General features: G+C 53.6%; 2 long non-coding RNA genes across 2 annotated transcripts; one reads left to right on the top strand and one right to left on the bottom strand.

Moving 5' to 3' along the window:
- Positions 1-1,655: 1,655 nt before the first annotated feature.
- Positions 1,656-4,671, top strand: LOC311579428. The gene is made up of 3 exons (XR_014773149.1): positions 1,656-1,784; positions 3,857-4,034; positions 4,515-4,671. It is a non-coding gene; the product is annotated as an uncharacterized lncRNA (long non-coding RNA).
- A 2,474-nt stretch (positions 4,672-7,145) lies between these two features.
- On the bottom strand, positions 7,146-17,292 carry LOC311579429. Its single transcript, XR_014773150.1, has 3 exons — positions 17,116-17,292; positions 8,705-8,754; positions 7,146-7,589 (listed from the first exon to the last, which is right to left on the bottom strand). It is a non-coding gene; the product is annotated as an uncharacterized lncRNA (long non-coding RNA).
- Between the last annotated feature and the right edge of the window lie 7,557 nt (positions 17,293-24,849).

Below are 24,849 nucleotides of genomic sequence, written 5' to 3' on the forward strand. Positions count from 1 at the left end.
CCAGCAAGCCTTGCTTAAATTTGAACCTTTGTCAGCAAAAACCCAGACACCCACCCCCACCCCCACCCCCGCAAACTGACCAATTGCTTCAAGGAGTAGGCCCTCCTGTACCCCCATCTCCCTTCGCTATGATCTTCCCAGATGAGAGGAGGAGGCAGCAGAGCCTTCTGGGGGTGCCGCGTGGCCAGCCTGCATCCGTCATGTCCCCCCCAGCCCCCCACCCCGGTAGGGTGGTACCCAGCCAGGAGGCAGGAGGCGGTGCCTGGCTTAAGGCATGAATGGAGCAGGAGGCGGATGAAAGGAAGCCAGTGCTCCCTGCCTAACGAACAAAGGGGACCCAGCAGGTGTGAGGGGCCTGGGGGCCACGAGGGCAGAAACTGGATCTGAATCTGGAGATCAGCTTCCAGCAGCTTTCTTTGGTTGTCACTCCACTCTGGGGACAAAGCTCAGGCAGGAGGTCGAAGGAGCGCAGAGGAGGGTTGTTCTCTGTTTTCTATCTCCATCCAATTTCCCCCTTCCAGGAGGCAGCCACACCGTCAGTGCTCATCAAGGTCAGAGCCCAGGAAGAGCTCAGAGAAGATGGCCTGACGCTGCACTTTTACACAGGAGATCCATGACACCTCCAGGGTACAGTGACTTACCGAGTCACGTGACTAACTGCTGGCTGAGTCCACACCTGGCTCTGGGAGTTTTGGCTCTGGAGTCAGCTCTTAGGAAATGGTCTTTTTTTTTTTTCTTTTTTCTTTTATTTACTTTGTTTTGAGGCCAGGATCTGGATGAATTACCCAGGTAGGCAGGCCTTGAATCCATAGTCCCAAGGGCTCTCCTCTGCTTCAGTTTCCCCAATAGTGGAGGCTATCGGTGCAGGCACTGCACTTGGTGGGAACTGATTTTTCTCTTTAATCTTTTGGCAGGTTATCCATGTGATGGTGACCAAGAAATCACCACGAGGCTGCTAGGATGGAATCAAGTCTGAGCAGTGCATAAAGAGGCTGGCTGGGCTGCGCAGTGGTGGACCATGCCTTTAATCCCAGCACTCAGGAGGCAGAGGCAGGCAGATCGCTGTGAATTCAAGGCCAGCCTGGTCTACCAAGCGAGTTCAGCATAGTCAAGGCTACCCTGTAAAATAAAATAAAATAAAATGAAAAGGCTGGCATACTGTAGACTCAGGGCAGAATGCTCTCCTAGGGTCTCTTCAGACAGGGTGCTCCCTAGGTAGGATACTGCTCAGTCAGAATCTCACCAGATATTATGTTCTCCATGCAAGTGCTCCTCCCAAGACAGGATGCTGCCTAAGTAAGGTGATCTCCAGCGGGATGCTTCCTGATACAGGGCCTCCCAGGATAGAGGAGAGTCCTGGGTCAGGGGTGTCACTACAGGCAAGTTGGGCAGACAAGGGAAGGTGGCGCTCTTAGAGGAAAGCTGGGATGTGGAGGGGACACCTTGCTCCCACACAACTGCCCAGGGCCACCCTGAGCCCCACCCCTGCAGCAGCTGCTGTGTTGCCACAAGGTGCAGAGGAACCATTGGAGGAAGCCTGGGAGGTAGGTGAAAGGGAGGGGGCTGGCCAGGTAGGAGGGCAGGGAGAGAGGGGGAGGAGGAAGAAGAGGAGGAGGAGGAGGAGGAAGAGGACAAAGCAGGCCTGTGTGGTACCTGGGACATTCCCAGTCTCTGCCCTGTCCCCTCCCTGATCCTACTCTGGAAGGGGAGGGAACAATGTCCCCATTGAGGCCCATTTCCCTAAGGATAACATCTCTGTGTCCATCGGGACCGAAGCCAAGCAGGTGAGCCTGGTGGGGGCTGAAAAGCCTGCTCTCTAGCAGCAGGGGCAAGACCTCAGAGATGAGGCCAGGGGGTCCCCAGGAGGGAGACTGGAGGAAGAGAGCCAAACTCTGCTCCATGTTCTGGGGCTGGGGGAGGGGGCCATGAAGAAGAGCCTTGCGGGGAGCGGGGCATGGAGAGTGTCAAGCTTTCTAGTACAGTGGTCTCTGGCTCTGATGGAGCCCTTCTCTGTTCTGAGAAGGAATACAAGCGTGCCAGAGCCTGATCTACCAATGTCAGGGGATTGGATGGGGTAGAAGGGATGGAGGGGAGTGGGCCCACTCGCCCTCTCCTTATACAACACACGTGCAAAAAGAGAAGGTGGAAGACAAATGTGGCCGTCTTTTGTTCAAATCATTCAGGTGTCTGAGGCTGTAGCTCAGTTGGTAGAATGCTTCCCTAGTATTCAAGAAGGTTCAAGTTGGGTGTCCAGTCCCATATCAAGTGGGTGTGGCTACAAATGCCTACAATATAAGTACCCAGGAAATGGAGCCAGGAAGGTCAAAGTTTGAAGGTCATTCTTGCCTATAGGGAGTTCAAGACCAGCCTGGCTTAGAAGCCTTCTCAAATAAAATACAACGTTGTTTGTATCAGGAACAGCAACAGCTCGGGGCCTCTTTGAGCCTTATCAAAAAGACTCTGGTGAGATGGGAGCTTCACTCGCTGCTATTCTGCTTGTTTGTTGGCTGGTTCATTTGAGACAGGGTCTCACTGTGAGGTGCAGGCTGGCCTCGAACTCACAAGAGATCCGCCTGCCTCTGCCTCCCAAGTGCTGGGATTACAGGTGCCTGAGAAAGGAGCTGATACTGTGGGTCTGTCCCTGAATGGTGCTGAACACCCATCTGATTGGGTGATCCTGGACTGAAGTCAGCTTGACGTATAATGCAGACTGGCCTGCGCTCGCAATCCTCCTGCCTCAGCCTCCTGGGTGCTGGAATTACAGGAATCCGCAACCACTCCTGCCAACTCTAAAGCCTTGAGGTCATATCAACACTGGAAATAGTTCAGTCATGTGAAGGCAAACTCATTCGACTTCAGCCTCAAAAGGCTTGTGGGGCAATGGGAAGGTCACTGGGCTCGAGGGTGACAGGAGCATTCTGTCACAGTGGCTTAACCTCACAGACCGGGGGTGGGGGGGAGGGCAGGGGGGAGGGGGGAAGGGTGGGGGGAGGGTGGGGGGGCAGACCCCACGCCAGGGGAGGCACAGTCAGGGTCAAGAGGCACTGAGGTGACTTCAGAGAATGGTAAGAGAAGATGGGGGTCCTCCAAGCTGAAGGGTAGGGTCTGACTCATCCAATACTAGCTTTGGTTTATGGAGCAACTACTATGTACCAGCTACTGGGGTTCTGGAGACACAGACTAGTTGTGCCCCAGTCATAAAGGAAGTCACCCATCACTCGCAGCAGCAGCCACGGCCTCCATCAATGACAGTTTCTAAGCCTACAATGGGTGTCGTTGTTGGGCTTAAGCTAGATGGTTGACAAGGGGTTAAAAAGGGACCTGAGGTTATCGTGTCTCAACATGGCCGAGACCTTGCGACCCACTAGTAAAGGTCATCAAAATACAGGTGAAGGAATGCTGGTGTTTTCCTGAAGGCAATAGTCGTAGCAGGGTTTTTCAGCATGGGGGATCTACATCTACAGTAAGGTGCCTGGAGAAGTTCACTGCTGGTCTCTTGGACCCATTTTGTGATGGAACAACTCCAGCCAGCTGGGGGAGGATTTCAGAGGTCCTGGTCAGAGAAGCAGACCTAAAGTCGGCGAGCGGATGGGTGGGGAAGATTTGGAGAAACATACACCAAGGCAGGATCAGGTGTGCCTGGGCATCACTCCCAGCCGTGGTCCTCCCCTCCACAGCCCTGGTCCTCCCCTCCACAGCCTTGATCCTCCCCTCCACAGCCCTGGTCCTCCCCTCCACAGCCCTGGTCCTCCCCTCCACAGCCCTGGTCCTCCCCTCCACAGCCCTGGTCCTCCCCTCCAGGCTATCTGTCCTTCCTCCCCCCCAAGAACTCTGTTATTTTCCCCTTCACTTCCAGCTCCTCTCCATGATGCCAGAGGGCCAGCGTCTCACTAAGGCTTGCTTCTCCGTACAGACCGTGAGTGCAGCAGCAGGGGCCAGGGCTGGGCTTCAGAAGTTCTCCAGGAAGCCTGCCTCTGGGGCCTCCGGATGGAGACAGAGATAGCAGTGGGGGAAATGAGGTGACCGTCCTCCAGGTGCCTAATCAGGACCCAGCACAGGCATTCAGATGCATCACATCACAGGAGCAGGTGGCATAGGCTGGCCGGCTACCACAAGGCCACCCCCCTCCCCCAACCCACACACAGGCTTCTGCCCCCTCAGCCTCAAACCCACTCCACTGAGCCACCTATTTCTCACAAGTCCCAGAGGGACCTCCTAAACATCCCCCTGAGGGGCTTCACAGTTCAGAGGTACACACAGGAGCTCCTGGCCCCTCCAGCAGCCCTGACTCATAAGAGAGGTAGAAGCCTGTCTGCTCCCAGGTGGGCTGCCAGGCTCCCAGGCACCTGGAGGTGCAAGGAGACCTGGGAGGAATGTTTTCTTCCCTGGGGTTGGAGGTGGAGACGGACGACTGGCGCCTAGAGACCCATCCAACCATCTAGACACTTCCCCTAGCAAGCATTTATTTTTTTTAGACTTACCCACATTTCCAGGCCTCCCTCTTTTTTAAAGAGCCCCTCTGGATTCTCCAGCGAATAATAATGAGAAGACACTGCCTCAGCGGCCTACAGTCCTTTCCAGCTTGATCCCATCACTAGCCAGAACCCTGCTATGCCTCACTTTATAGATACCAACAATGAAGCTCAGAGAAGGTAAGTCATCTGCCCCAGGCCCTACGGCGAGCAAGTGGCACAATATATAAGCCTGTGTTGATTCACTTTCCAAACACCAGATATCACATAAGCTGTTTCCTTCTGACTGTGGAGACGGTGGAAGCTCCCCCCCCCAAGTATGTGACAGGGTTGAGCACAGAGGATGTTGGCCTCACCACTTGACCTTTGACCTTTCCTTGGGCAGCCCCAGCACCTGGACTGGGCAAGCTGGGCCTAGAGGAGTGGTGCCCTGGGCTAATCCTTCTGGGATGAGATAAAGAGGGTCAGAGGGCAGGCAGGCGAGTGTTTGCTCTACCAGCCCACCTGGACCCGGATACGGGAGATGGTGGAGAGCATGAATGGAACTGTATCCACCAAAGGGATTGGTAGGGAGCCTGAGAGAAAGTTCTGGGTATCAATAGGTGGGCAGTGAGCAGGCCTCATCACCTTCCTGAGCCCCAGTTTTCTCACTGTGAAAACAGAGAGAGCCTCAGGACCTACCTCCTGATAGGGTGACCCTCAAGGATACTCCGGCTCCCACACAGACTCCCAAGCTCCTTTGTAAGCAGGATGCAGAGCTGCAGACAGAGCATGCCCAGACTCCCGGCCGGTGGCCCCTTAGAGACTGAAAGGAGCCAGATCAAGAGCCAAACAACAGGCATTCATCTCTGCGACCTATGCAGGGGGGGGGGGATGGGGGGGGCTTTGGGAGGCTGGCTGCACCTGTCTGTGTTACAGTTTCCGCCCCCTCATCGAAGCAGAAGCAGCGTGGATAGAGTCACTCGCTCGCCTGGAGACTGTTGCCTCACAAGTGTTTGTCTCCTCTGTTGCAGGCTCTGAGGAGGCCGGCGAAGGCAGTGCTGGCTCCTATGCCTGGACAGGTAGCTGCTAACTTGTGGAACAAGGCCTGGCCTCCCCGAGGGGAAGAGCAGATGTTTGCCTCCAGTTGTTTGCTGTTAATCAGTCCTAAGAGAGGAGGGCCTGCCGGCCTAGGCCTCCTCTGGGTTCCGCCTGACAGTGGCTGAAAGTGGCTTCCAGCCTGAGGCAGAGGGCTAAGGCCTGCAGAGGTGTGGCCCAGGAGACCCAGGAGGCATTTTCTTTCTTAAAGCTACGCAAGAACCTTGCTTGCCCCCTTGGGGTCTGAGCCAAGCTGGTGGAGGAGGGGAATGCAGCCAAACCAGACTTCTTCTTCCTCATTCTTTGTCTCCTGAGTCCCTCCAACCACCACTAAGGATGCTGAGTCCCTCTCAGGGCACCCTAGTGTTCTGGAATGGACAACCTCTACTAGCCATCTTGACCAACCCTTTTCCCCTCAGATTCCACCCCATCATCATCTTTCCTGCAGACTTTTCAGGCCCAGGTGCAGGAACTGTGGTCTCTGTTGCTCCCCTGTGAGGACCCAGCCAGTCTTCAGCTGGGTCCGATGTTGGAACTGACTTCCCAGACTTACTACCTCAAGGCAGAGCAGGCAGTGTTGCTGGGTGGGTGGCCCAGCAGCTGAAGCTGTTACCATGACAGTCGCTGCCATTTCAGCATCTAGGGTTTATTAAACGAGCATAGGAGACGACTGATGTTGTGGGTAGGAGGATCCATGTGGAACTGGATGGCAGCCGGCTCATAAAGGTGCATTAGACAAAGCACAACAGAACAACACGGAGCACAAAATGGAAACCTTTCCTGGTGTGTGCAAGAAACTCACCGGCATGGATGTTAACTTTGAATTCCCAGAGTTTCAGTTGTAAAGAAAATGACTGAATAAAGTGTCATTCATAGTTAAAAAAAAAAAAAAAAAAAGAGCTGGTATGGTGGTGCACACATTTAATCCCAGCACTTGGGAGGCAGAGGCAGGTGGATCTCTATGAGTTCGAGGCCATCCTGATCTATAAAGTGAGTCTAGGACAGGCAAGGCTACACAGAGAAAACTTGTCTCGAAAAACCAAAACAACAAAACCAAAAAAGAGCATGGGAGAACAGGAAAGGGGGAGGGGTACCGCAGAAAGAAACAAAAAGACAGAGACGCACGCCTTTAATCCCAGCACTGGAGAGGCAGAGGCAGGTGGATCTCTGAGTTCGAGGCCAGTCTGGTCTACAAAGCGAGTCCAGGACAGCCAAGGCTATGTAGAGAAACCCTGTCTCGAAAAACAAAACAAAACAACAACCAAAAACAAAAACAAAAAACAAAAAGACAGAGAAAGACAGCAAGGGAGGGAGAGAAAAAGAGGTAAGAGAGAGGGGCGAGAAGGGTCTGTCCTTTTATATACTAGGCAGGGCCACGCCCAGTGGCAGGTAAGCAACGACATCACAGGCAGGCTGGGGCAGAATCCTAACATTCCTCCCTTTTCCTATAATTAAAAAATGAGGACGTTGGATTGTTTTTATGTAAGGTAAGCTAAAGTATATAAATATAGGTTCCCTGGAAGCAGCTTTTGGTTGCCATGTAAGGGGGAAGAGAGAGAGAGAGAGAGAGAGAGAGAGAGAGAGAGAGAGAGAGAGAGAGAGAGAAGCAACAGCAACAAAATGTCCAGATGATATGGTGAAGGGGAAGGAAAAGCTCTGTCCTGAAAAGTTTAGGGTGGAGGGCAGGCTATGTCAGCCATGTCCTGCAGCAGATAGGGACCAAGGGATGCTGGGAGAACCTGGAACTGTTTGTCCCGGGTCTGGAGCACACCATTTCAGCCTTTTGTAAATGGATAAGGGGTGAAGAAAACAATGTCCTTGACTGCTTCCTGATGAAGGGTGGCAGCAGGGGGTTAGAAGGCTGAAATGTTGGCCAGGTCCCACAAGAGCAGGCTGTTTTATTTGCTGTCCAGAGTCTGAGAACATCTGCGGCTAGGAGGAGCAATGCAGGTCCAGCTGGTACCATCCGTGAGGCTGGACTGGAGCACCTGTGGATAGTTGGTTTGGTGATGTCCTGAATGTAGGAAGTCTGGCAGGATACTGGAACATACATGTGGGCAGAAGACAAAGTTAGTAGGTTAGGTTAGTAGGTGTACATTTAAAACTTTTTTTAAAAAATATTTTTATTTAATTTTAATTTATGTGCATTGGTGTGAGGGTGTCAGATCTTGGAGTTACAGACAGTTGTGAGCTGCCATGCGGGTGCTGGGAATTGAAGCCCGGTCCTTTGGACGAGTAGACGGTGCTCTTAACCACTGAGCCAACTTTCCAGCCCACACTTGAAACTTTTGGGAGAGCGAACAGAGACAGAAGTGTTGGAGTGAAGAAGAGAAAAGCTTGAATGTAAGGAACTTCCTGTCATTTTACCTTAGGTGTATATTTGAAACTCTTGGAGGAGCAAAGAAGAGGAAAGGTTTGAACATACAGAGAGAGACAGTGCTTGAAAATCTTGGGAGAGCAAAGAAAAGGTCTGAACATGGGGAACTTCCTTCCATTTTCCCAATTGCTGGTGATAATTAAAAGTTTAGTTTTGAAGATACAAGTGAGGGGATAGCAATTTAGATGTAATCTGAGTAAATTACTTAAACAAAAATATTAAATTAAATTATTTTTAAAAACTTTAATTTTGGAGCTGTCCAAGTTTGGTTGTAGAGGTGTGTAAGCTTAGCAGCCATGGGGGCAGGGATTTGAAATTCTCCAGAAGGCATCCCTTAGGAGCCTGAAGAGTCGGAGGATGGACTGTTCCCATGCAGAGAGTAGAAGTCAGTGACCTGTCAAGGTATCCCCTGAGCAAGGTTTAACTCAATGAGATTGGTACAACTCTTCCAGCAGCTGGTCGGCACGGCACGGGTCAGAGACCAAGGGCATGGCCTCAGAGCAGACACCGGTTACCTAGCGCTAGGGAGGGAGACCACCATGTTGGTGGAGGGAGGTCTCATCCCTTCACCCTAGATGAAGGGTTTGGATGTAGGCTGGCAAGAACAACAGGAAGCATTGTGTCAACAGGAAGACTCAGCCATCAGTTAGTGTTGGGTGTGAGAATGTAGCAATAGGGTAGTGAGGGGGAGTCCCAAAACCAGAGAAAGGGGGAGGAATCCCACTCTCTGAGATACACAATGGGTAGACAGCTTAGGCTGTTGGTTGGCAGTACTTACCTGGATTCCATCTGACCTGAGCGATGTATTTCCTGTAGCTTACAAGAATCCTTTTAAGTTTACACAAAGAGATAAAATTTAGACATGTTAGCATCATCATTGTTTGCAACCTGTAGTGAAACGCATATTGTAGGAAAAGACAGTAGACATATAGCATAGCAGAGGCTTAGGGGGAACAACTTTGTATTAAAAGCACATATACTCTCTGAGGTGAGCGCAGGAAAGGCAGAAGAAGCCTTATGGCACTTTCTGACACCTGTGGGACGGTAACTTGGGGAGATCGGAAATCTCCTGTAGAACAGAAAGGAAAAGACTTTACTTGATTTAGGGACCATATCCTATCTAGGATCTAGGTTTTGGACGAGGCACACTCAGTACGACACTAAGATGAATTACTTGGCACTATTAGAATTGTTAAAGCCGTGGACAGACAGAGAGGCCACATCACGGCAGGGGCTGCAAGGGGAGTTTTTGCCCCAGCACAGAGACGTCATGGCAGGAGTCGCTGAAAAAGAAGCTGCAACTGGCGCAGTGGTGGCACACACCTTTGATCCAAGCAGAGGCAGGTGGATTTCTGTGAGTTCAAAGCCAGCCTGGTCTTCAGAGTGAGTTCCAGGACAGCCAGGACTACAGAGACATCCTGTCTGGGGAGTGGGGAGAAAAGGAAAAAAGGAGGAGGAGGAGAAGGAAAGAAGGAAGGAAGGAAAAAAGGAAGGAAAGAAGGAAAGAAGGAAGAAAGAAAGAAAGAAAGAAAGAGGAAACCTTAGACTTTTTAGGAAGGGGAAGATTTCACAGCAGGAGCCTATAGCCAGGCTCTCTGACTCCAGGCAGGAATCAGGGAAAGTGGTGGAAAGCAAGACACAGGAGGCGTCAATAACACCACTATCGCCCTTCTGTGCAGAGGTGGAACTGTAACTTTACAGTCTTGCAACCCACAGCAGCCCTGCCTGAGCGGCCACCTGGAGCACCTGGCTTTCTCATCTGCAGGGGCCCTCCTCCTCCAGCCTGGCCTTTCTAGACAAATCAGGCTTCCGTTCCTGGCAACAAGGACTTTCTGTGACTGCTGCCGCTCCTGGCACCTGCTCTGGGGCATTTGATAATGGGGATGGCCCCAGAGGTGAATGAGCCTCACTCTAGTCCAATCCAGCTGTATCCTTCCCAGAATTCTATGGGATCCACGCAGGCACTGAACCAAGAGTATCAGAGCCAGGGGCTGGAGAGATGGCTCAGAGGTTAAGGACACCGACTACTCCTCCAGAGGTCCTGAGTTCAATTCCCAGCAACCACATGGTGGCTCACAACCATCTATAATGTGATCTGATGCATCATCTGGCCTGTAGGTTTACATGCAGGCAGAACACTGAATACATAATACTAAATAAATAAAAAATAAATAAATAAATAAAAGAGCATCAGCTAGGGTCCAGAGCTTGCAGAGGACCCAGCGTCAGGACGGAATCTCCTCTAGGAGGGAAGATGGCAACAGCCAAGGACAATACATGCAGTGAACTTTGAACCCCTACTCAGATCTAGCCAATGGACAGGACATTCTCCACAGCTGAGTGGAAAGTGGGGACTGACTTTCACACGAACTCTGGTGCCCCATATTTGACCACGTCCCCCGGATGGGGAGGCCTAGTGGCACTCAGAGGAAGGATAGCAGGCTACCAAGAAAAGACTTGATACCCTATAAGCATATACAGGGGAGATAACAATTGAGATGTAATATGAATAAATTAATAAAAAAAAAAAGATAGGCCAGGACAGGACAGGCCACTAAAGTCCCAAGCTGTGCGGTCTACACACTCCCTTTCCTCCTCAGCCTGGCATACAGGGAGAGGAAAAGTCTATGCAAGAAGCCTGCGTGGAGCTCAGGAGGCAAAGACAATTGCTGTACTAGCCCACCAACTTGAGCTGTACCCACATAAAGGTAAGAGGAGAGAAGTGACTCCCCAAAATTGTCCCCTGGGATCCCCACAAGTGCTCCTGCACACATACACAGAGCAAAATACATACATATACACACATACAGACATACATACATACATACATACATACATACATACATACATACATTTAAAAAGAAGCCTGCATGGTCTCTGATGAGGCGAGGCATGAGATGGGGGGCAGGGGATCCAGGAAGGAAAGGAGTATCAGGCTATCTGGAAGAGACCTCATAGGCTGTGATCATATGGTGGTGGAGAAGGTCCCCTTCTGCCACAGGTCTAGAGGAGGGGAATAAGGTGAAAGAGGGAGTGAGGGAGGGGGAACAGGAAGTTACAAGTGAGGTGATCAACAATCGGGATACAATCTGGATAAATTATTTTAAAAAGAAAAAAAAAAAAAAAAGATCTTAAAGGACCTCCGGAGAGCCGTTGGCCGGGGAATGGAGGGTCCTAGGAGCTACTAGTTGTGAGTGTGGTCTCTAGGACATGTCTAGGCACTAAGAGTATCAGTTTCCCATCCCAACTCCCCTTGTCCCACAGCAAAGGAATTATCCAGGCTTCTAAGGAGGAGGCCCAGGAGAGATGGGAGGCAGATACCTGAGCTCTTCCAAATGGAAGGATGGGTACACAGCAATGGTACCCTGCGGTTACTCAGCTTTTTTGATGAGGACTTTCCCATCTGCTCTGCCTAACAGGAACCTGGGCTCTAGGTCCCCTGGGAAAAATGGCCTGGCCAGTGATGTGACCAGGGCTACTCCTGTGCTCACTATTCCTATCCTGGATCCTGCCTCCTTTCTCCATAGCATCACTTTCCCTAGCCTAACAGGGATGTCCATCAGCTGCCCAAGCTGGACTCAGGGCCAGGAGGAGAAGGAAGAAGGCCAAGCCCAGGGTCCAGTCTCCAGTCTGGCCATTAAAACATGATTAGAAGTCATGCCTGGTTGGTTAGATCCAAGCCAAGGAAATAATGTGTTGGGGGGGGGGCAAGGGAGGGGAGGTATGGGGTGGTGGCGATTGGAGGGTGTTCAGAGGTGGGAGAGGGATAAAGAAAGAACTCTGAATGCTCACACCTCTGAGGGGACACTTGGCCCAGCTTCTCTGCTTTCCTCCCCCCAGGCTGTGTCTGAGTCTCCCTTAAGCGCTGCTGCTGCTGCTGCCACCACCACCCCACCCCCCAACGCAACCAGCAGGAGCCCCTGTCCTAACAATCACATCATGTGGGTCTCAGGTTCCTTGTAACAGGCTGCTGGTCCAACTATCTTTGTTGTCTTACGTGACTACCCACTGGGGACCTCCAGAAGGCAGAACAGAAACATGTGGCCCTGCCAGATGTGGAGCAAGTGGGTATGTCCCTGGGTACCAAGCCTGGCAAACAACTTCTGTAGCTGCAAGCCCAGGAAACAACAACCCCCAGCTCCCCACACCTGGTGCCAGGAGCCCAGGGACAGCCTCTAGGAACTAGGAAGGCCACCTAGGACAGCTTCCACATACCCAGGAGACTATACCAAGACCTGGCACCGCCTACCTTCTCCCCCCCCCCACCCCCACCCCGCAGGACCTGTTCGGTTTACAGTGGCCTCTCTTCCTTGGCTCCACCTAACCTCCTGACCCTCTCTCCTTTGAACATTGTTCAGCCTTCAGCCTTCCCAGCTGGGCCCCTCTTGCCTCTCTTCCAGGAAGTTCACCAGGATTGCACAGCCTCTGCTTTGTTGGCCAACACTAGCGCACCAGTAACCTCCTACACACCTACTGATGGGTACAAAGGAGAGCTTTATCATCATCATCTTCCTCCTCCTCCTTCTTTCGGGATGCGGTGGGGAATAGGTCTCATGTAGGCCAGGTTGGCCTCCAACTTGTAGCCAAGGCTGACCTTGACCACTTGACCTTCCAGCCTCCCTTTCCTTAATTTTGAGATTACAAACACGCACCACTGCACAGGAGGCTGATACAGCACTGTCCCTCGGATGCTGACAGCGCCCTTCTGCCCTTCCTTTGAAATCCCGTTCCCCACATGGGGTTCAAACCATCTTCAAATTGACCAGAGATGGAGAGCATTTAGGGTGAGGTATCTTCCTTCCCTTTTATGGAAGACCCTATGATCCGCAGTGTAGAGTTAAGTCCCAAGGTCACTGAGCCTTGCAACGGACTGAGCCTAGGCCTCCTGACCTTCCATGACCCAAGGACACCTGACCAAGACGTTGGTGTTCATTCCTCCTTGGAGGGGAACCGAACCAGAGCGAAGGTGAGTGCAGGGCTCATGCCAGGTGGAGACTGAGGTAAAGTCACTGCCAGCCAGGCCCTGGGCAGCGTGGGAACGGGCTGGGCGCGGTTCCGAGCCCCGCGCGGGGAGGGGGCGCCGCCGCGCTCACCGCAGGATTCCACCCCTCTGAGGGCGCAGACAATGGGGTCGCTGTGCCCGGCGCCCCCTCCCCTGGCTCGCCGGCCCCGCGCCCGCCCCCTCTCCCCAAAGCTGCTTTCAATTTAAACGCCTCCAACCGGCGGGTGCTGCCCCGGGGGGCGCGACCGCAGTGCGGAGCGCCCCTGTAATTTCCGCAGGGAGCTGACCGGCTCAAACGCGGCCCCGCTGTGCCCCGACCGCAGGCCCGGAGACCGGAGACGGCGCCCAGACGGCCTTGCCCGGGTCGTGGGAGCGCCGCCGCCGCCGGGTCGGCATCCTCCGGTGCCCAGCCTAAGTGCCTCCTCCTCCAGGCAGCCCACCGCCACCAGACAGCCTGAACCTAGCTAGCTAGCCCTGCTCTGCCACTTATGAGGGCCACCTGTGAAAGCCAGCTGCTCCTTTTGCGGGGAGGGGGGTGGGGAAGGAGTAGGAAAAGAGGTCAGGTCGCCAGCAAATTCGAAGTGTTGGTTTGTCCCTCTTGTCAGACAGGGAGGCTCCCTGAGATCAGGGTTGATAGGTCCTCTTTGGAGTAGCGGCTCCACAGAAAGGCATCCCATTAGACTGCCACAGGGGCTGGGGACTCAAAGGTCACAAGCCAAAGACACAACGTGTTATCAGATATAGAGGCTCTCTATGGAGTTCAGGCTAGTCTTGGCTTTGCTATCCTCTTCCCTTGGCCTCCTCATGGGCGCGTGCACAAGCATGCTTGCATGTGTGTGTGTGTTGGGGGGGGGGGTGTTAAACTCTTGCACCTGGATACGTACGATTTTTTTTTTTTTTTAGAATAGAGTCTTATGTATCCCATACTAGGATCAAACACTTTTTGTAGTGGAGAATGACCTTGATTTTCCTGCCTTCACCTCCAAGAGCAGAGTTTACAGGCATGCACCACTGTGCTTGGTCTATTCAGTGCAAGCTTAAGTCTTGTGCAAGCTTGGTAAATATATAATTAACCCATATCTCTGATATCTCTAGCCCAATATACATATATATATGGTTTTTGTTTTTGGTTTTTTGAGACAGGGTCTCTCTGTGTTAGCCTTGGCTGTCCTGGACTCGCTTTGTAGACCAGAGTAGCCTCGAGCTCACAGCGATCTGCCTGCCTCTGCCTCCCAAGTGCTGGGATTAAAGGCATACACCACCACACCTGGCTACATATCTACTTTGAGACAAGGTCTTTCTGTGTTGCTTTGGATGTCCTGAAACACACTGTAAACCAGGCTGGCCTTGAACTCAAGCTCAGAGATCTGCCTGCCCGTCTACCCTGTGCTCGGGCTAACAGCGTGCGCCATCACCTGACAGGATTTTTAAGTAAAAACAATAAAATGAGCCAGGAGTAGTGGCACATGCCTTTAATCCCAGCACTTAGGAGGCAGAGGCAGGTGGATTGCTTTGAGTTCGAGGCCAGCCTGGTCTACAAAGCTAATCCAGGACTAACTAATACTATTTATTGTATAGCAAATGTCCCCAAAGCAGGGGCTGCTAGCACTAGCATACAGGTCTCCCTCCCAGAGCGGCCAGAATATGTTTCTTGGGGCTGGAGTAGCTTGAGCCAGCACCTGCCAGGCCTACTGAGGAACACGGAGGGAGATCTGACCGTGAGTTAGAGGCCAAGAAACCTCAGGCTCCTGGCTTACAGAGATGGTTCTAGAACCGGGCACCTGGAGTAGAGGAGGTAGAAGACAGGGTACCAGTAGCACATCTGTCTGAAGGTCCTTCCACCCAGTGTGGACCACTCAGAAGTGACGTGTAAGAATATGCTTTATTTAAGAAGTAAGTGGTAGTGTGGCTACGGTAATGTACAGCCTATAATAACGCACGGCTCTGGTAATGTACTAGCTCGATATCGGGGAGAACTTTCGGAGTTCCTGGCCACGGGAAGTACGTGTGGGGCCCCAAATCCCTTCTGGCCTAAAATGCTCACCATGTCCCCTCTCCCTTTGTCGGATGCTCTGCCCCCCTACTCTGCCTCCCTGGTGCCATGAAGGGGCATTTTGGGGTGATGCCACGGTTGAGTTGTCCAAAGGACCTGATCGCTTGACTTACTGTAGGTCCTCAGCCTGTGTAGACGGGGCCCCTTTGGAATTTTCCATCCTCCCTACCCCCCTACACCACCACCACCCCTCTCTTCCCCCCACCCCGCGTGTGTGTGTGTGTGTGTGTGTGTGTGTGTGTGTGTGTGTGTGTGTGTGTATTCAGCTGCTCCAGGGAGGGAGCTCAGCTGGGGGCCGCGGGTTCCCTTGAGTGTTCTGTTTTACCTTGTCCCCTCCCCCTCCCCCCATGTCCTAAACATGGCTCTCTTTCCAGTCTGGCTGTTGCGGTGAAGCTAATCAGAAGTAATTATGGGGGAAGAAGGGATGCTGAGAGGGACCCCACAGAGACCACCTCATCCGCCCTGGACCAGCCCTGGTGGCCCCAGCCCCAAGGCCTGAGCCTGGCTCAGGCCTGCCTGGGTGCGGGTGAAGCCGAGGGCACCTACCCCACCATCCTCCCCCTCCCTCCCAGCTCATCGAGAGCCACAGCCTCTGCTCCCCTATCCTATCCGGGCTTGCCTCAGTCTCCCTAGTCATTCCAGACTCATTCAACAGCTACCCAAACACCCTCTGCGAGCCAGGCTTGTGCTGGGCAAAGCGTGGAGACTGGTCCCTGCCCAGGGAGGGTGGGTGAAGATGCTACTGAGGGAGCTAGCTGTCTTAGAGGCCTTCAGGAAGGTGTCTTCCCTTGCGCTGTCAGGCCTGCCCTGCGCTGTCTACCATTACTGGCCACCTGCCCTCTGCAGCCTCCTCCTGGTACACCCTGTTCTTTGCAAGGAGGCCTCTTACTATCAGTTGGCCTCACTCAGGTGCCCCTTTGGGGTTTTAGGGCTCTCAGCTGCAAGAGAGCTTAGAGACCTTGGTGATTCACTTCACCCAGCTAGGGAAGCTGGGCCCTGCAGGAACAGTGCAGTCAAACACTGTCCCTTGACTACTAGGGCAGTGCTTTTTGAGTTTGTGCATGTGTGCGTGCTTTCTTGTCTGTCTGTCTGTCTGTCTGTCTGTCTGTCTGTCTCTCTCTCTCTCTCTCTCTCTCTCTCTCTCTCTCTCTGTGTGTGTGTGTGTGTGTGTGTGTGTGTGTGTGTGTGTGTGTGTTTTCCCTGGTGCCACACCAAAAGGACAGAAAGAGAAAGAGAGTCTGGTCTTTCTCCTGTCCCATCACCATACCCAGCAGGACAGGCCAGCAAACAACAGGCCTCTGCCATCTTGCCTTCCTGCGGAGCACCACCTCGACAGCCTGGAACCAAGAACCAGGTGGTGGCATGTGGTGGGTTGGGAGGGGGTCCAGCTCAAGGTCTCTCTCTCTCTCTCTCTCTCTCTCTCTCTCTCTCTCTCTCTCTCTCTGTCATTTGCTTCTGTCCCTTGATGTCCACAGGAAAACAAGCCTCCTCTGCCCTAGAGACTGTCAAGCATAAACAGAGGTCAGTGGCCCCCCCCCCCCGGCCCTGCCCTGGAGGTGCCAAGGTGGTAATTAGGCTTGGGGGTACAGGCTGAGTGGGTGGGGGTGGGGAGGTCCTTATCCTGGGGAGCTGAGCTGGGCAGAGGAGCTGTGTGGTCTGGGCAAATGGGTGGTTTGTAGGTGGTCTGGGGGTTGAATGAGTGTTTGGAAGGGAAGCTGGTAGAAGGGGGAGGGCAGGGGCGGGGTGAGGGGGTGGGAGGGGTGGGGGAGCAGAGACCAGAAGCCTTGCAGAGCAAAGCTAAATCTTTCTGGATGCCTTAGAAGCATCCAACTCCAAGGAGAAGACTGTCCCACAGGGCAGCCTCAAGACAGTGGGGCACCTGGACTGCCACAGCAGGGCACAGGCTCTCTGCCCAAGCTGATCAGAGATTCCGGGGAACCATCTTTTCCCACCTGCTTCCTCATCTTGAGGAAGAGAAAGAAGAGGGGGGCCCTTGCTGAAAGGAGCTGCTGGGGAAAACATGCCTGCTTATTGAGTCTGCTCCCGCGCCCCCATTGCTGTGCCCACTCCCAGCCATGTACAAGCCCTGTCCCTGAAGGGACAGATTCCCTCTTAGGCTAAAAGCAAAACCCACTTGGAGCCGCAGGTCTGCTTCTGGCTCCTCTCCCAGCCTCCAGGATCCCCCAAACACAGTTTCCTCAGAACAAGCTGCAAAGTGACACGGTGTCCTCACTCCATCTCCCCAAGTGTCCTCAGAGTCTCCACCTGTCAGATGAGGGTCATTCCAGTATTTAACTGCCAGGATTAAATAAGCCAGCACAAGGTCAGGGTTAATGAAGTGGCAGTTATGGTGGTGACTAATGCCCCACAAGGGTGCCCCTTGAGTCTACAGGCCAGGTCTCCTCCTGGGAATGGCTATACGGAAGCTGGGACCTAGTTATGACCCTTAGCATAGGGACTGTAATGGTGGCTGGCAGGAGACAGGGTGCGCAGGTCATGGGGAGGAGGAGGAATGGCTGGGAAGGTCCAGTGGCATCCTGCCCAGGCCCCAGGCACATTCTTCCTCCCTCCACCTCACCACCTGCTGGCCACCTGTACCTCCAGTCCCACCATCAGCCTGAACACAGGAAGACATCGTGAGGGGGTGACCAGACAGGACATGCCGAGGAAAGGATCTGGGGGATGTGGGAACTCTCCTGAGCACCTCACTGCCGGGTCTATGTCCTGGTTTGTCCGGTGTCTCTCAGTAGCTTGGGAGGTCCTTGGAACCAGAGCTGCTCTACAGCCTCCGACAGGGAAGCTCCCCCGAGGCCAGCATCCATGTCTTCTGGGGAACAAAAATTGGACACCCATTGTCAGACCAAAGAATCCCTAGAGGGGAAACTTACACCAAGAACCTGGTCCAAAAGGGCTAGGCTGGCATCAAATGGGTCAGCCTCTCGCCTGCATGACTTCAACAGTTTCTCCATCCTTTTTGATTCAAGTTCCCCACTGATGAGACCAATGGGAAAGTCCCAGGGAGGGACGGGACAGCTACTGGGAACTGGAAACCCTGGGAAATTGCCTGTGGGGCAGGGGAAGCATTGGGTAAGAGGCAGTCTCTGGTTCAGGGTCATTCTCAGATAAGCCTTCCATCTCTCTCCCAGCCCCCTCCATTGCCCTGTGCTATGTCAGGGAGGGGGTAGCAGAACTCGTGGCATTTTACAGTAGGAAACAGGGGGTGGGGGGGAAAGGGGGCACTTTCCTCTCCCCATCTGTAGCTAGCTGGCTAGCCTATAGGGGGTACCATGGGTGGCCCAGGCATCTGATTGCCAGCCCGAGGACCCCAAGTTTCCCCACAGACCCTCTCCATCCCAGTAAAGATGACCTATCTGAGGAAAGAGCCACTGGGCCAATGTTCCTAAACTCCTCCAAGGTACCGAGAAGGGACAGGCTTGGCGGAGGGCACATGTGGATGGAGAGAGAATAGAACTCCACCGAAAGGAATATCCAAGACTCTCTCTTTCTCTCTCTCTCTCTCTCTCTCTCTCTCTCTCTTTGGTTTTTTGAGACAAGGTTTCTCGGTGTAGCCTTGCCTGTCCTGGACTAACTTTGTAGACCAGGCTGGCCTTGAACTCACAGCGATCCGCCCGCCTCTGCCTCCCGAGTGCTGGGATTAAAGGCGTGCGCCACCACCGCCCGGCTTCCAAGACTCTCTTAACCTCCTTGTCCGCCCTGTGTTTCTGTGCCACACCTTGTGGGACACTTCTGGTAGCCCCGCTCCCTGTCTACAGGCTGCCGCCATGCTTATTCAGCACGGGAGTCGGCGTACTTGCACATCAGAAGGAAGAAGATGGCTTGAAAAGGGGCCTACTATGTGCAAAGGTGGCACCCTAAGCGTGAGTAAGTGAGCCACAGTCTCAGTCCTCGGCTGCTCAGTCTTGGAGTCATGCGCCAAAAAGACTCAAGTTCGAGAAGGAGGCTAGGTAGGACGCGTCAAGAAAACTGTGTACAGACGGAGACATCCCTTCTGAACGGGAGACGTGGACTCCCACCGAACTCGAACGCCCTACCACCAGGTGCCTCCCAGGGCTTGAGAACTTTCTCCGAGACCCCACCCGAATCTGCCCTGTCCCTGTTCTAGCTTCTCCTTGAGTTCCTTACAACAGGCTGGTCTTATGAGAGTATGAAAATATATTTATTTACGGGATTACGGGCTTAATCCTCCTCCCACAACACCCTAAGAGCCAGGAACAAGCTCATCTGCGTGGTGTGCCAAGCTGGTCCGCCATGAAAACACACACACACACATACACACACACACACACACACACACACACACACACCAGGCCTGAGATGAAGGGGGCTAGCTATAGGATGTGGCTAGGGTTTGAGGGGAATGAAATGCAAGCTGGGGACCCAGGCTGGCAAGGTAAGTTGGCATCAGATCAGGGCAGACTGTAAATGCCAGGCAGCTCTGGGACTTTATCCTGCCGGCAACGGGGAGCCATCAAAGGTTTCTGAGTGTAAAAGTACATGCTTCAACCTGTGCTCTGGGATGTCTCTTAGTGCAGTGCGGAGGAGGGAAGGGAGGATGGGGGGGGGTGCTCCCTGGAGCTAGGGGAAATAGCCACTGTTGCAATAGTCTCAGGAACTGGTGAGAACAGGCTGAAGTGGGTCAGGAGAGAGGCAGGGGAAAACAGAGGACTTGACAACTGTAGATGGGGGAAGGGAACAGGATGTTGAGGATGACTTCCAAGCCAGGCTTGGTAACTCATGCCCACAATTCCAGCCCCCATAGCAACGTCTGAGTGCTGCGTGAATGTGGGGCGGGAATTCGGAGCCAGCCTGGGCCACATACTGAGTCCGAGGCCAGTCTAAACCTAAGCTATCTAATAAATGAGTAACTTGCAAATTTCCAGGGTCTCCCTGTCTCCCCCCCCCCCATCTTAGAGGCGGTGACACCTTCAGGCTGACAAGGCCTACCCAAGGCACCAGTGTTTGAGGGAGGTGTTCCATGTGATCATCCGGATCAGGGAGTTCTTTCTGGTGTCTCTCTACTCCCAGTTCTATTGTAACCCAAACCCAGTTCACCAGGCCTCGTGGAAACCCTTTGCCAGGGTGCCATTGCTCCCCCAGAGTGTGGACTTCCTAGAGACCCTGCGGAAGGAGCAGAGGGAGCGAGGGGCTGGCAACTCTTGGTCTCCCCTTTAACCACCTGTCTCTCCTGTCCCTCATAGCTAGAGGAGATGGGAGCTCTTGGGCTACGGCCCACGTCAGTGAGGGTTAACAGTGCGATCTGATCTGTGGAAGATTCGCTGGCACAGGGTGGGTGGGGCAGGGGTTAGGAGGCTGAACTTGAGGTGCAGCGGGTTTAGCCCCAAGAGCTTTGCTCTCCTCACCTGGCCAGCACATACATACCCCAGTGCACAGGTTAGGACAAAAGGCTTCCCTCTGCCCCTGCATCCTTAGAACTCGTAACTGAACAATGAGAGAGGAGGGTTTGGATGGGGCGTGGAACCTGAGCGTGCCTCCACCTGGCAGTGTGCTGGGGCCAGCAACATGCTGAGTATGACCAGTAGCTCAGGCTTCGGGCGGGACATGGGCTGGAAAGGAAGACCTGGCGATCAAAGGTACAGCCTTCCTCACAGGGCAGGACACATCACCTAGACCCAGGAAGAAGGAGACAGCCCCAGGGCCTCACCCCCAACATACACACACACACACACACACACACACACACACACACAGAGAGAGAGAGAGAGAGAGAGACATACAGACAGACAGACATAGAGAGAATAACTTAGTAAATGCTCAGGTTCCCAAAGCTCTTGCAGATGCTGACAACAGCAAGACATAGAAAGACCGCAGCACCTCAGCCTATCCCCACACCACACCTAGCTCTCAGAGCTCCCAAAACTCGTCTGGGTCCTGGGTTCTGAGTCCTGGGTCCTGGGTCCAAGGGTGGTGTTTCTCAGGAAAATGGCAGAGCCAGAATGGCAAGACCCTCCCCCCTGCCCCGCCCCCAACCAAAATCTCTCCCCTTTGGTGTACAGCCTGGGTATCTGCCTGAGATTCCACTTGGGGGCAGAATAGAGGTTGCTAGAGCTGGGGGGGGGGGGGGAGGGACAGCCTTCAATCCTGGCTGTCATTTCCTACCCTGGGGACAGGGGTGGGGGGAACGCGGGACTGAAAGCCCACTGGCGTTTATCACACTCTAACAGCTGAGCTGACTCTCCGCTCTTAAAATTTAAAGGGATGCAAAGCTTTCTGGACTCTGCCTCGCGCTCTTCAGCTGTGCCTAATGGAGAGTCCTTCTGTTATTGGGAGGCCTGTTCCCAGAGCAGAAGTGCTCACGGCGGGGAAGGGGGGCGGAATGGGGATCTGCGGCCACTGGGTTTCCCCACCAACAACACGCTGAAGCCTCTCCTAGCCTGCCCATTCAGGCTCCATGCCTAGTGCACCTCCAGGTCAGCGACCACCCAGCAGCCGGCGGCAGTGAGGGGGTGCGGGCAAGAAAGGGTTAATCTGGCAGCGCCTTTCATCAGCAGCTTGGCGGGCTCCCAAGGCCCACAGGCTGGGTACCTGGGCGCCTACCTCGCCTGTGGGGCGGAGACGTGACCACAGGGCAGCCCTGCCGTCTGCATTCCTCCCAGTGAGTGACGGGCGCGCGGCCACGCCCGCTGCGGAGGAGGGGCAGGGGGCTGGTCCACCGTGAAGTGTGTGTCTTGGGGGGGGGGGGGGGTTGGGGAGCTTGCCCCTGTTGCTGAGGCCCTGGGCCTGGAGGGGCTTTGTGAGAGAAGAGGGATCAGGACATCTGAAAGAGTCAGGACACTACCAGAGATCTGAAAGCGGTGGTGCTTTCTCCCAGATCCGGTAAAAAAACTAAGCATGTCCCGGATGTCGTCACAAGATCAAGCCAGCCAGGCCTAGGCCCAGGGCCCTGGGATGGGCTCTGTTCCCGATGTCCTTCCTATGTTTCCACACTCCATGACACGGTGGCTGGATGGTCATCCTCAATTCCTGGCCCCTGAACTCACGGGCCCTGGCCTTTGATCTTTTCTGGACCTGTTGGTGCAAACAGGAAGTTGCCTTAGGCTTGAAGCAAACGTCAACAGGGTGTACACAGATGGGTAACCCCACCTGGGGCTTCTCGTCCAGGAGAAACTGGATGAGCCTGGGTTCCAGAATGGAAAACAAGGCGTCCTGCTAGAGCTGCGCTCTCTCCGAGAGGGTATACCCTGTTTCACTCCTGAGGCCAGGGGTTTCCAGGAGAATGTTGTCAGGATTGCAGAGAGGCCCTGCAGTTCCTGCAGCTTTCCAGGCTTTGTGCTGGAAGCCAAAATATTCTTCGAGGTCACGTTGTCCGCTCAAGCCTTCTAGAAAAGGGGTCTGAGTGACCCAGACCTATGATTCACAGCTTCTGGTGTCGCTGGTGGAGCACTTGCCTCGCATGCTTGAGGCTCTAGATTCACACCTGAGTGTCCTCAGACCCGCAGTGAGCTAGAAGAAAAGAATTCTTTGAAACCCCCGCTTCCTACCATGTTCCACGCAAAGGGCAAGCTCCGCCCGGCTTCCCATCTCTCTAAGGGTTCTGTGTCCATTCCGAGAGGAAGGCTTGGAGACAGGCAGGGCAGGCGAGGCTGCAGAAACAGGGTTCTCTTTTCAAAGCATCGTTAGGTCTCCTCTCCTTCATTTTCCTGACTTGGAAGCCACTATGAACAAAAGCTGAAGATGGGTTTAATGTCCACGTTTTTCTGGAGACCTCTCTGCCTTTGCTGTTCGCCAGGCTGATCTTCTCGATCTTTAATTATGTCTCTAACGTCTGGGGGGTGAGGTTCAGAATAATCTTCCTGGAAGGACCAACAGACCGACAGGACAGAACTTACTCCTAGTCCCGAGAAAAGACCTGTCCACCCAGGCCTCCACGGCATATGCTTGTAAACTCAGCATTTGGGAGCGGAGGCAGAAGGATCAGGAATTCGAGGTCATCCTTGGCTACAGAGTGATTTTGAGGCCAACTTGGTTTATAGGAGACCCTGTTTCAAAAACAAACAAACAAAAAAAACCCAAAACAAATAAAAAGAAGAAAAGAAAGCACACTGCTTTTCCAGAGCAGAGGACTCTCAGGCAGGGGTGACAGCCAGGAGACCCTGCTTCTCCCCGCCCCCTCCCCCAACTCCCTCCTCCACTCCCCTTGGGGTCTCTGACTTCACCTCCGTTATTCCATCTCTAAAATGGGATAGCAACTCCAGCAGCCAAACAGTGGGTGTTCTGAAGGTGCATCTGCTAATTAGAGATGGGTGCTGGGTGGTCGGATGGCACGCTGGGAGGGCAGGGCAGGGCAATCTGACCACTAGGATCCACCCCAAGCTGCGGTTCTCACCTTGAACGAGATAAACCACCCAGCAGCCAGCCAAGAACCTCCTCCCAGCATCCCAGGCATTACCCTGGAAAAACAAAAACAGCTGCGGTCCTAGGAATGATAACAAAGCACCAGGCTACATCCACCTAGGATTGAATAAGACCCAGGATGACACAGGCAAAAATGCCTGCCGCCAAGCCTGGCAACTGGAGTTTGATCCCCAAACTCCACATAGTGGAAGAAGAGAATCCAGCCCAGCAAGTTGCCCTCTAACCTCCACATGTGTGTGCGTGCATACGCACACGATAAATAAATGTAATTAAAAAAAAAACTTTTTGAAACATGCAGCAAGGCAGAGAACTGGTCTCCCTCCACTCCTCTGCCTGGCCTCTGTGGCTTGAGTTTAGGGGACAGTGACCAGCTGTCCCAGATTTGCCTAAGACTGCCCTAGCCTTCAGCCTGAAAGGCTCACATCCTGGGCAACTTTTCATTCTGAGGAGAACTGACTTCCTGCGGTCAATTGGAAGGCTGGAGATGATACAGGTTGTAGACGTCTCTCCGCTCTCTCTGGTCTTCTATAACATCCACATGGCAGTGCAATATGGAGGCCCCAAAATGCTCGTACTGCTCACCCCCCAACGACGTGACATCACAACAAAGCCACTGACTCTCCGATGCACAGAGGTTTAGGGCCATTATCCCTTATCCAGCGAGACTTCTCATGCAGGGACTGTTGTCCTGGGTCAGTACACACATGTGTAAGCACATACTCACACACATGCACATGCATATACATACATGAATGCCAGAGACACACTACACATATACACTTGTAGACCTCACATACAGGCACACATGTCTGCATGGCACACATGTACATACACACATGGCACATGTGTACACACACACAATAGCAGCAGCAGCAGCAGCAGCAGCAGCAGCAGCAGCAGCAGAGCTTGGAGACTCCTGGCCAAGCAGGCAGCACCTTGGAAGAAACAAGCCCCAGGTTGCCATCTGGTGGTAATTCCTCAAGGAGGAGATTTGCGCAGGTGACCCCTAGGTCAGACTCTTTTAAACAGCCCCAAATTGCCTTTGACACAGGCAACCTGGGGTCACTTCTGGGGGAGGAAGACCCAAGACTTTGAAGGCCACACCCCCATACTACCTTGAAGCCATTTTTTGGGGTGAGCCTTCCAGCTGTGCAGCAGCCTTCCACAGGCATTTCCTGAGGAGTGGCTGCACCAGAGGTATTATGGGAGGGGGTACCGGTCCAGAAGGGGTGAGGAAGTGGGAGCAGGGCCCTCCCTCTGCGCACCCAGCTGCTTTCTTTCAGAAAGCACCATACCCTTACCTCTTCCACACACAGGGGTGCAAAGAGAGACACCAAGTGCGACCCAAGGGAGATCAGCATGGGACAGCTCAGTGACAGTGCATCCCTGGCTCAGCTGGCTGAGCATGCTTTGCACACAGCAGAGATGAGACCCAACAGGTGTCTGGACCTGTAGGAAGTGTGGCATTGCGGGG

This window comes from Acomys minous (genome assembly GCF_964271855.1).
Source record: "Acomys minous genome assembly, chromosome: 12".
Classification (NCBI taxonomy): domain Eukaryota; kingdom Metazoa; phylum Chordata; class Mammalia; order Rodentia; family Muridae; genus Acomys; species Acomys minous.